The sequence below is a fragment of the Pseudophryne corroboree genome, chromosome 5, assembly GCF_028390025.1.
Source record: "Pseudophryne corroboree isolate aPseCor3 chromosome 5, aPseCor3.hap2, whole genome shotgun sequence".
In the NCBI taxonomy this organism is placed as follows: domain Eukaryota; kingdom Metazoa; phylum Chordata; class Amphibia; order Anura; family Myobatrachidae; genus Pseudophryne; species Pseudophryne corroboree.
The window spans coordinates 203,463,870-203,475,703 of record NC_086448.1 but is presented as its reverse complement, the minus strand read 5'-3'; the positions used below and the strand labels follow the sequence as shown (position 1 = coordinate 203,475,703).

Below are 11,834 nucleotides of genomic sequence, written 5' to 3'. Positions count from 1 at the left end.
TCTCCCGGGTGCTCGGGCACGGCACATCGCGGACCGGGTAGATAGATTGTTGGGAGGGGCTGGAAAAGACCCGGCGGTCTTGGTGTACGTTGGCACCAATGACAAAGTTAGCAGAAGGTGGGATGTCCTTAAGAAAGACTATAGGGACTTAGGAAAGAAACTTAAGGCAAGGACATCTAAGGCAATATTCTCCAAAATGTTACCTGTGCCACGTGCTAGTCCAGGGAGGCAGAGGGAGATTAGGGAGGTAAATGTGTGGTTTAGGGATTGGTGCAGGAAAGAGGGGTTTGTCTTCCTAGAACACTGGGCGGACTTCTCAGTCAGGCGCCATCTCTTTTGTCATGACGGATTGCACCTGACTGAGGAGGGGGCAGCAGTGCTGGGGGGAAGGATTGTTAGAAGGTTGGAGGAGATTTTAAACTAGGAGCCTGGGGGGAGGGTTTAGCTAGAAACTACGGGTCATGCAGTGAGAATAGTGGGGATGGTGGTAGTAAACGAAATGGGGGAGAAGTTGGGGGGAGGGTTAGAGCAGGCAGTATGGTTACTAACATGGGTACTAAAAGCGATTTTACCAAAGCACTAACCAATGACGATTACAGGTTATCATTGCTACATAAGGTGAAAGATGTCCCTAACGCAAGGGAAAATACTTATCTTAGTTGTATGTATGTAAACGCTAGAAGCATTACTGGTAAAAAGGGCGAACTAGAAATACTTGCAGCAAGCAAACAGTATGATATTATAGGCATTACTGAAACTTTGTGGGATGAATCTCATGATTGGACAGTCAATCTAGAGGGCTATACACTGTTTAGGAGAGACAGACTAAATAAAAAGGGTGGAGGGGTGTGTCTTTACGTAAAGCCATTTTTAAAACCTGATATACGGGAAGATATTCAGGAGGGGACTGTAGACAGTTAGTATTTGGTGTATGCTATAGGCCGCCTGGTATCAACGTATCTGATGAGGAATTGTTACTAAAGCAAATTGAAAGAGCAGCAGGAGTAGGAGACATAGTAGTGATGGGAGATTTTAACTATCCAGATATAAACTGGAAAAACGATTCATGTGATACTGCTAGGGGCAATATGTTTTTAAACACACTTAATGATAACTACTTAGTTCAACTAATTGAGGAACCAACTAGGTACAATGCAATCTTAGACCTGGTATTAACAAACAATGGGGATTTGGTATCAGGTATTATAGTAGGGGAACCCATAGGAAACAGCGACCACAATATGGTCACATTCAATATCAGTTTTCATAAACAGCCCTATACTGGCTCAACTAGGACTCTAAACTTTAGCAAAGCGAATTTTGAAAAGATGAGGGTATTTTTCAGGGATATTGAATGGGAGGGTTTGTTTTTAGGAAAAAATACTATGGAGAAATGGGAGGTACTAAAATTCCTGCTAGCTAAAAATACACTCAAATTTATTCCTACGAGCAGCAAAAAAAGGAATAAAAATCATAAACCGATGTGGCTTAACAAAAAGATAAAGGAACTTATAGGCAAGAAAAGGCGAGCATTTAAAAAATACAAATCTGACGGGGAAGCAGAGTCATTTCAACACTATATGGAATGTAACAAAATATGCAAAAAGGAAATAAGAGCGGCTAAAGTAGAAACTGAAAAACTAGTAGCAAAGGAAAGCAAAGCGAATCCCAAAAAAATCTTTAAATACATTAATAGCAAGAGATTAAAGAAGGAGAGTATAGGCCCTTTAAAAGACAAGTTGGGAGTCTTAAGCAAAAATGATAATGACATAGCGGATGTCACGATCCGGGTATCTGGACGCCATTACTTACCCTTCAGATGCCTCCTAAGGCGGGCTCAGCGTTCCAGGACCGGATTCCGCTGTTCCTGAGTTTCCACATGCAGAGTGGTCTTTTCATCAGCCGCGGCCTCCGCTGTGCCCGCGTGGTTAAATGTGCATCTATCAGCCTGGCGTCTCCTGTCTCCGGTGGCCGGCGCCGCCATTACTGTTTCCCAGACCACATGGATTACAAACCAAACTTCCCTCCAAGTGTCTGCATGGGCGCAGCCATCTTGGATTCTGTCATCTGATCATTTCCACCAATCTGCTGTCTGTGTTGTTGATTTGCATAATTGCCTAGCCAACCCCTTCCTTGCTGCAGGTATAAGTAAGCTGTACCTGAGCAAGGAAGACGTCAGTGCTTTGGTTGTCAAACCTAGTTCCTGTTTGTCTCTCTTCTATGATTGTCTTCCAGGTTCCAGCTCCTGTCTCAAGACTTCCACCATAGAGACCCGCACCAGCATTCCACCTGCGGTGTAGCCTGACTCTCCAATCCATTGTGGATTCATCTGTTTCCAGCTACAACACTACCTGCTTCCAGCCTCAGCTTCCAGCAGAGTACAGCTTCCCTTAAAGGGCCGGTGTCCTTTCTACACTTTACCACTCTCCACCGGAATTATTATTTCTCCGCTCTCAAGTTCTACATTTCAGTTCACATTTCATCGCTCCCAAAGTTCATTTATTATTTAACTGGTTCCAGCCAGTATCCACTCCGTGCTAACAACAGTCTGGTTCCAGCCAGTATCCACAGCAGCTGTTTTACCTTCAGCAACCCAGCTCTTCCTGGAACACCAGCTGGTACAATCCTGGGTTATCTCCATTGCTACAGCCGGGCCTGGTAAGGACTTTCCATCTAGAAGATCATAAGAACTATCTCACACTACCAGTGCCCTGTGGCTCCTGCCATGCTGTAGTACTCAGGAACTGTATTTATTCTTTGCTGACTTTTACGTTTTCTTTTATTGCTGCTGTGATGCGGAGTTGTCATAATAAACATCATTGACTTTTATCTAAGTTGTCGTGGTCACGCCTTCGGGCAGTTATTATTCATGTTACTTACATGTCCAGGGGTCTGATACAACCTCCCAGGTTCCGGTACATCTCAGCCCCTACAACTGAGGCTGCCTCCCGTCAGCTCAGGCCCTCAGTTGTGACAGCGGACACACTAAATGAGTTTTTTTCAACAGTATTTACTAGAGAGGACCCAATTCAGGGACTAACACATAATCTCAATAATGAGAATATCCCACTGATAGGTACTTATTTAAGCGAGGAAGTAGTCTGTGACCGATTAAAACATTTAAAGATTAATAAGTCACCAGGTCCCGATGGTATTCACCCAAGGGTTCTAATGGAGCTTCACTCTGAACTTGCAAAACCGCTATTTTTAATCATTAAGGATTCAGTAATATCAGGTATGGCTCCCAAAGACTGGCGTATAGCGGAAGTAGTGCCTAAATTCAAAAAGGGAAGTAAAGCTGAACCAGGTAATCATAGACCAGTTAGTCTTACATCTATAGTGGGGAAAGTATTGGAAGGTATTCTGAGAGATAGTATTCAGAAGTTCCTTGAAGTCAATAAGGTCATTAAAAGGAATCAACATGGGTTTATGAAGGACAGATCCTGTCAAACCAACTTACTTGGCTTTTATGAAACAGTAAGCGCAAACCTAGATCAGGGTAAAGAGGTGGATGTAATCTTTTTAGAATTTGCCAAAGCATTCGACACTGTACCACACATGAGACTTATCTACATGCTACAAGAAACAGGGCTAGGAAGCACAATATGCACTTGGGTCAAAAACTGGTTAGATAATAGGGAGCAGCGCATTGTGGTTAATGGATCTTTTTTAAATTGGACTGAAGTGCTAAGTGGTGTGCCGCAAGGCTCAGTATTAGGACCGCTATTGTTCAATATTTTCATTAATGACCTAACAGAAGGTCTAGAGAGCATGGTGTCAATTTTTGCAGATGATACCAAATTGTGTAAAGTTATAAATGCGGAGGGGGATGCTGAGTCGCTTCAGAACGACTTAGTTAAATTAGAAGCTTGTGCATGCGAAATGGAGAATGTGCTTCAATACAGACAAGTGTAAGGTAATGCACTGTGGTAACAAGAACAAAAATAACACCTACCTACTAAATGGGGTAAAATTAGGGGATTCTGTACTGGAAAAGGACTTAGGTGTCCTCATAGATAGCAAACTAATCAGTAGTACCCAAAGTAGGACTGCAGCAAAGAATGCTAATAAGATATTAGCATGCATAAAACGGGGAATTGATGCTAGGGACGAGAGTATTACACTCCCGTTATATAAATCACTTGTGAGGCCACACCTTGAATACTGTGTACAATTCTGGGCACCTTACTACAAAAAGGATATCCTGGAGCTAGAAAAGGTTCAGAGGCGGGCAACCAAACTAATTAAGGGTATGGAGATGCTGGAATACGAGGAAAGGCTTGCAAGACTAGGCATGTTTACACTGGAAAAGAGGAGATTAAGAGGGGACATGATCAACATTTACAAATACATAAGGGGACAATATACAGATCTTGCGCAGGACCTGTTTTTGGTTAGATCAACACAGAGAACTCGTGGACATTCGCTCAAGTTAGAGAGAGATTCCACACAATACGGCGTAAAGGCTTTTTTACGGTAAGGACGATACGTGTTTGGAATTCCCTGCCTGAGGGAGTTGTAATGGCCGACTCAGTCAACACCTTTAAGAATGGGTTAGATAAATTCCTAATGGATAAGGATATCCAGGGTTACGGGGCATAGTCACGCACTATGGTTATTATAAAAAAGGGGTAAAACGTAACGGCAGTCATCAACTTCAGTCAAAATTTTATACAAAATAATCGTGCATAGGAGACCACAAATAGGTTGAACTCGATGGACAATTGTCTTTTTTCAACCTTAGATACTATGTTACTATGTTACCTTACTGATGGAGCTATTTGCTCCTGTACAGAAAGCATGAGAATTCTAGCTATATGAAGCTACTTGCAATTGTCAGAGAAGCAACCAATCATAGGTATGACACTTGTAAAATGTGCATCTATAATAAGGAGGGTGTGACTTGTAAGCTGAAGCGACTAGTGGGAAGGGTAGTCGGCCACAGAAGAGATAGCGGCGGCTGTCGACTCCAATGCCTCCCACCAGTGGCGTAAGTTCGTCACAGTCGCCCGGAGGCAAGATAAATATTGGTGCCCCCCTATTTCCTATATTAAGATAAATATATGTGTGTGTGTGTGTGTGTGTGTGTGTGTGTGTGCGCAGTGTTCTGAAAAAAAATTATATACTGTATTTATACATTTAATTGTCTTTTATTTTAAATCACACATTTCTTCGCAGTCATACCCAGGATTAGAACCCATGACCTGTTACACTAACAGCAGACACTTTACTGATGGAGTTATTTGCTCCTGTAGGGGAAGCATGAGAATTCTGACTATATGAAGTTACGTGTAATTGTCAGAGAAGTATCTTCATATAATTAAAATTCTCATATTTCATATACAGGAGCAAACAGCTTCATCAGTAAGGTGTCTGCTTCCAGTGTAATTGGTTGTGGTTTCTAATCGTGGGTGTGATACTTGTAAAATGTGTATATTCAGTATAATAAAGAGGGTGTGACTTGTAAGGTGCAGGGACCAGTGAGGAAGTCGGCCACTGAAAAGACAGCGACAGCTATCAATTAACTTAATTCAATGGTGTCACAGAATGGGAGGAGAGGTGCCCCCCTTCAGAGCAGGAGCCCGGCGGCAGATGACTCCGTTGCCTCCCAGAGTTCTGCCTCTGCCTCCCACAGTTACGTCTCTGGTTTCCAGGCCAGCCATCAATTGTTCCTGTTCAACATCGGTTCCCAGGCCGATCATCAATTGTTCCTGTTACCTATCGGTTCCCAGGCCAATTATCACCTGCTTCGAGTCACCTTCGGATCCCAGATCGATCATCTGTAACTCCAAGTCACCATCGGATCCCAGACCGATCATCTGTTGCTCCCAGTTACCATCGGTTCCCAGACCGAACTCTCTCTAAGTGACTGTTTATTTCAGAGACTCTATCAGCTTCCATGCTGAATCATACGTTTACATTGTCATTGCTCCAGTTCCTTATATTTCCTGTGTGGATTCAATAAATACCATTTGCGCACATGCGCAGGAACTTACTTCAACCTCCTTGTTTCCTCCATCTCACCACCACTGACCCACTAGTGCCCCCTCCGGGAACAGACATAAACACAGACCTGACACCTACCCCTTTTAAATGCTTTGTTTCCTTCTTTCTTTCTCTTCTTTTCCTTTACTTGCAGTTTCTAAATTAGTATTGTAGATTCTATTGTTCCAGATACATGATGCTCAGCAATGTTTCATATACAGTTATATGTATTATGCTTTATTATAAGAACAAAGTATTATTTGTTAATGCTTCTCTTCGATGTATTTATTTATTATTTTTTAAATGCAAGGTACTTGTTAATTACATGGTGCAGTAGCTTACAGTGCTGCAGCACTTCTTCCATTTGAACCTCTATTTTCAAAGCACTCACTGACGTGGAAGGTTTCAAAGCAGCAGTTCAACTAGTAGTGGCACGGAGCAGGTGAGCTACAGAGGTACCTGTAAGATGAATAAGAATCAAAATATTAAATAAACTTTACTAACTGAATGAAGTTTAATTTAAGTTTAAAAACATGTTATATAAGGAGAGAGTATTGACTGTATAGGAGAGGAAAGAGTTAAACATCTGGGGAGGGGTGGACCCAGCTGTGAGGAAAGTACAGCCTTCTTTAGGGGGAGGGTTTGCTATATATAGGGAAGGCGAGGCCATTTTAAGTCTCTTGGTGATTTGCTTTAGGTGAGTGCTGCAGTGCAAGCAAATCTTGTTTTATTGTGTGACTCTTGCTGTGACACTAGTATATAGTGTGACCCTCACTTTGGTATTCTCCTCTCCAGTATCCCCATTACTATTTCATTCTACTTCTCCCCTCCCGGTTTTGTGTCTGCTGGTATGTCCGCTCGCCCCCAGCGCGTGCTAAGGGCCCCGGCTCGGTACCGTGGGTCGGACGGCCGAGCGGGCCCTGAGGCGGCAGGGGCCGGCATGAGGGACGGGGCTCCGTCCCCTAGGGCCTCATCAAACGCGGCCGCAGGCAGCGCTGGCGGGGCCCGGGCGGACTCGCCGCCGGGTGCCGAGTCGGGCACTCCGGCCGGAGGAGGGCGGCGTGGGGGACCAGGGGTCCCTTCGGGCCGCTAGAGTATCGGAGGGCGGCGGCCGTCCCCTCCGGGAGCCGACGAGCCCGGGATCATGTCGGGCGTGCGCGCCGCGGGGGGCGCCCAAGAGCGGCAGACACTGGCTCTCCTTCCTCGCCGCGGCCGACTGTTCGTGCCGGGCGGGGGGGGAAGACGGTTGAGGGAGCTGGCGGTCGCCGCGCGGGGACTATGCAGGAGCCTCGCGCGGCGGCCGAAGAGGAGGAGCAGTGCGGGAGGCCGTTGGCAGGTGGACGTGGGACGCGCGCTCGAGGTGCGCGCGCGCCCACGCTCGCTCCGGACGCCGCTGGCCGCACACGGGCGCGCGCAGCGGCGCCAGCATCACACAGACCACCCTCTTCTTCTCCCCGGATGCCGGAATCCGGCAGGGGGAGAGAAAGTTTTAGGGGGGTGCAGCGTGTGCCTCGGGTAGGCAGCGCTGGGCGCATGGACAGGGCGATAAGTGAAGGGGGCACAGCAGGATCAACAAGGGGTGGCCGCCAGCAGCATGCGGGTGCACTCTCCGCTGGTCAGGTGACACGCGGGGGGGCAGCAGGTCCCTGTGTTTACCGCAGGACGCAGCGGGTCCCGCGGCGGAAGGGGAGACAGGGAATGGGTCAGCGGCCGCAGGGCCGCGGCACGGGCCGTTGCACACGACAGCGGGTCCTCCCCAGAACCAGGGGATTCTTCTGCTTCCCTGGATGGGGAAGGATCGGAGATTGAGAGCGGCTGGGCCGGCCGGGGGGCACTTGACTTCGGTTTAGAACATGAGGGGCAGGGTCCCCGGGTCGGTGGGCGCGGGCTCGCGCCCAACCAAGGACCGGTCGTCCTTCCGGTGGCGTTTCTGGGGGTCGCGCCGCACGGGATCCTCCTGGGGCCATAGCGTCAGCTCTGGCCACGGTGGTGGAGGCTCTGGGGCCATTAGCTGCAGTGGCCTCTCCTAGGGCGATGGCGGATTTCGGCCAGGCTGCGGGACGCGGGGGGTCTGGCATTCGAAGGGCATCAGCGGCGCAGCGAGTGGCACGAGCATGCCGAGAGCTGGGGGCCGCCGCGGCAGAGCTGGAGCTAGGGCCAGACCGGGAGCAGCAGAGGCGCACGGTCGCTGCGCATTCCACGCGGGGTGCCCGGCGTGCGCCGCAAGCGCGGGCCGGGCCCTCTTCTGTTTTGTCTTCCACAGAGGGCCGAGGTGAAAGGGACTTGGCAGATTTCGTGGTGGACGATGATTGGACTGAAGAAAACGAAGAATCCGGGGCGGAGAGGTCGATGGCATCCGGTGAGTTGGTACAGTCTATATCAATTTCCACCGCGAGCTCGAGTTCGCGTAGCTCTTCGTCCTCCTCTTCTTTCGCGTCGCAAGCGTCCGACGCTGATAGTACTGCTAGGGCAAGGAAGGAGGCCGAAAAACTTGCCAAAAGGGCAGCAAAACAGCAGAAGAGGCGTAAGCGGCGCAGGCGAATTAGTGAAGAGGAGCGTAGGGCAAAGAAGCGGCGCGATCTGCCGGGGGTAGTGCGCTGCGAGTACACCGCAGTTATGCGGGGGCTGCGAGACAGCTGCCGCAAGAAGATACGTAGGGGTGACTTTGTGGACTTATTCGGTTTGACTAAGGCCATGAAGAAAGATTACAAAACGGCGGCAGCTGCGAAGGGCATGGGGGCAGAAGCTTTCAGGTCTTTTGATAACTGGCTGGCCGGTTTCTGGGTGTTTGCGGCTTGCTATTTGGAGGACAGGCCGGAAGAGCACATGAATATCATACGGTACCTTCATCTCGTGCACGACATGCAGCGCACATCCTCGGGCTCGGAATGGCGGCGATATGACCAAGAGTTTCGGGAGAAGCAGGACGGGCTACGGGTTATGGATTTTGGGTTCAAAGACGTGGAGGTCTGGCTCAAAGTGACCCGGGCATCCCAGCGGGAGGAGGAAACCCAGAAACAGGGAGCAGGTGGGCGTCGCGGGGGGTCCTCAGCGCAGGGAACGGGCGCGGACGGGGGATTTGCCAAGACAGGCGGATTGGCCGTTCGCATGGGCGGGCGGTCTGCCCCTCGAGGGAAATGCTTCGCTTTTAACAGCGGAACATGTTCATTTGGCAAACAGTGTCGTTTTCGTCACTCTTGCCAGCAGTGTGGAGGAGCCCACCCAGCCTCCTCTTGTTTCAAAGGGGGACGACAGGGAAATCGGGGGAAACAACCATACCCTAAGCAGGCCGCGAGCGGGACCGCTCAGCAGAGCACCAACGCCAGTTAAGTTGGAAACGATGGGTAAATGGTTGGGTCTGTATCCCAATAAAAGGGATGCAAAATTTTTGTTAGACAGTTTTAAGTTCGGTTTTCGCTTGCCTGTTGCAAGCGAAGTGTCCGTGCGCGCGCACAGGAACCTTCAGTCTGCCCGAACCTTGCCGACGGTGTTACGGGAGAAAGTGGATAAGGAGGTCAGGTTGGGTAGGATGGAGGGGCCGTTTAAGTCTCCCCCGGTGGATGACTTGGTCATCTCCCCGGTCGGGGTGGTACCAAAGAAGACTCCAGGATCTTTTCGGCTCATTCAGCATCTTTCTTATCCGCCAGGGGCATCGGTCAACGACGCAATACCACCGGCTTATTGCTCGGTGGTGTATCAGTCATTTGACGAGGCGCTGGAGATGGTCCGCGGCTACGGGAGCGGGGCCCTCATGGCTAAGATTGATGTTGAGTCAGCTTTTAGATTATTGCCATTGCATCCGGACTCATTCCGTTTTATGGGTTTCCGGATTGGGGCGGAGTATTTCATCGACAAATGTCTGCCGATGGGATGTTCCGTCTCATGCTCGTTTTTCGAGCGCTTTAGCACTTTTCTTCATTGGTGCGTGGAGTCGACGTCAGGCGGTCACGGGGTTGCACATTACCTCGATGATTTCCTGTGTGCGGGACCGGCTAATGACACAAGGTGCGGCGACTTGCTGTTTAGCACGCGGGCTCTTTTTTACCACTTCGGTGTCCCGGTAGCCAGGGATAAAACGGAGGGTCCGGCCTCCTGCCTATCATTTTTGGGGATTGAAATTGACACCGTGGCGGGAGAGTGTCGCCTGCCCCAGGACAAAGTGTCAAAGCTCCGCGAAACTATTTGCCGTTTCAACGGCTCGCGTAAAGTCACGCTGCGGCAGGCGCAGTCCTTGCTGGGCATGCTGAACTTTGCTTGTCGGGTAATACCGATGGGCAGGGTTTTCTGCCGAAAGCTCGAAAGGGCAACGGCGGGGTGTGCCAGGCCGCATCATTTCGTTCGATTGTCCTATGAATTAAAAAGGGATTTGGCCGTCTGGGCTTCGTTCCTGGAGGATTTCAACGGGGTGAGCATATGGCAAGCGCCAGCCGTTGACAGCGAGAGTTTGCAGCTTTTTACCGATGCTGCAGGTGCCTCTGGATTCGGTTGTTTTTTGGAGGGATCGTGGTGTGCGGCATCTTGGCCGGGAAACTGGCATAGCGAGGGTCTTACAAGAGATCTGGTGCTGCTGGAGCTTTTTCCCATTATGGTAGCGTTGGAAGTTTGGGGCGATCGGTTGGCTAACCGCAGCATAGTGTTCAGGTGCGATAATCTGGGCGTGGTGCATGCGATTAATAACCAGAGGGCGAAATCGCTAGTGGTGCTGCGGGTGCTCGGACAATTGCTTTTGACGTGCTTGCGTAGGAACCTATGGTTCCGGGCGCAACACGTGCCCGGTTTGGAAAACGGAATCGCAGACGCGTTGTCGCGTGGACAGTGGGAGAGATATTGGGATTTGGCACCTGAGGCCGAAGAGAAAGGTTTTCACTGTCCTGGTTATGTTTGGCAGGTGATCAGGCCGGACTGGAGGGTCTAGCGTTGCGGTCAATCGCGCCGGCCACGCTCAAGGCTTACGGACAAGCTTGGAGTGAATGGGAGGAGTTTGTCCAAGGGCGTCAGCATCAAGGTAAGAGCAGGCATCGGCTGATGCTTTCTTTTATGTGGCAGCTTTACGTCTCCGGTAGGTCACGAGCAGTGGTATCGCGGTATTTGGCAGGCATCTCATTTTTCTGCAAGCTGCGAGGCGTCCCTGACGTAACGAAAAGCGAGGTTCTGCGGAAGGCAATGAAAGGGTGGGCGCGAGTTGCGCCGTCGCCACCGGATAGGAGGCGGCCCATCGATGCGGCTTTGTTGCCGGCCGTCATCGAGGCGGTAGGGCGAGTCGCGTCGTCCAGGTTTGAGACGCTTTTGTTCAGTTTGGCGTTCTCAATGGCTTACCACGGGGCCTTTCGAGTTTCTGAGTTGGTAGCGCCTTCCAAGAGAGCAGATTCGCGCATGCTGGTCGGGGACGTGGTAGTGGGTGAGAGGTCCTTGCTGTGCAGGTTGCGACGCTCCAAGACGGATCAAGTGGGGAGAGGGCGCTGGGTTACAATGGTTCCAGCGCTAGAGGAGAGCGTTTGCCCAGTTGGTCTGGCAAGGCAATATGTGGTGGTGCGACCCGTTAAGGAGGGGTCTTGGCTGTTGCATTATGATGGGCTTCCAGTCACGAAATACCAGTTTCGTTGGATGCTGAGTCGTTGTTTGGCGGGCTTGGGCCTCCCACCCACTGCTTTCGGTACCCATTCCTTTCGCATAGGCGCAGCGACGTCGGCTGCTGCGGCGGCGGGTTGCTCCAGAACTGAAATCCAGGCAGTGGGGCGATGGAAGTCGTCAAGTTACAGACGATATATTCGCCCCGTCACATGAGAGGTCGGTTTGCGCTCGGTGCTTTGTTTAAATGGCAATGTATTATGTTGTTCCAGTTCTGTGAT

General features: G+C 50.0%; 1 long non-coding RNA gene across 1 annotated transcript in view; it reads right to left on the bottom strand.

The window, feature by feature from the left end:
- Positions 1–6,255: 6,255 nt before the first annotated feature.
- LOC134928928 (uncharacterized) overlaps positions 6,256–11,834 on the bottom strand; it is a 34,731-nt gene continuing 29,152 nt past the window's right edge. The window contains exon 4 of the long non-coding RNA XR_010178131.1: positions 6,256–6,444. This is a non-coding gene — a long non-coding RNA (uncharacterized LOC134928928). The remainder of the gene's footprint in view (positions 6,445–11,834) is intronic.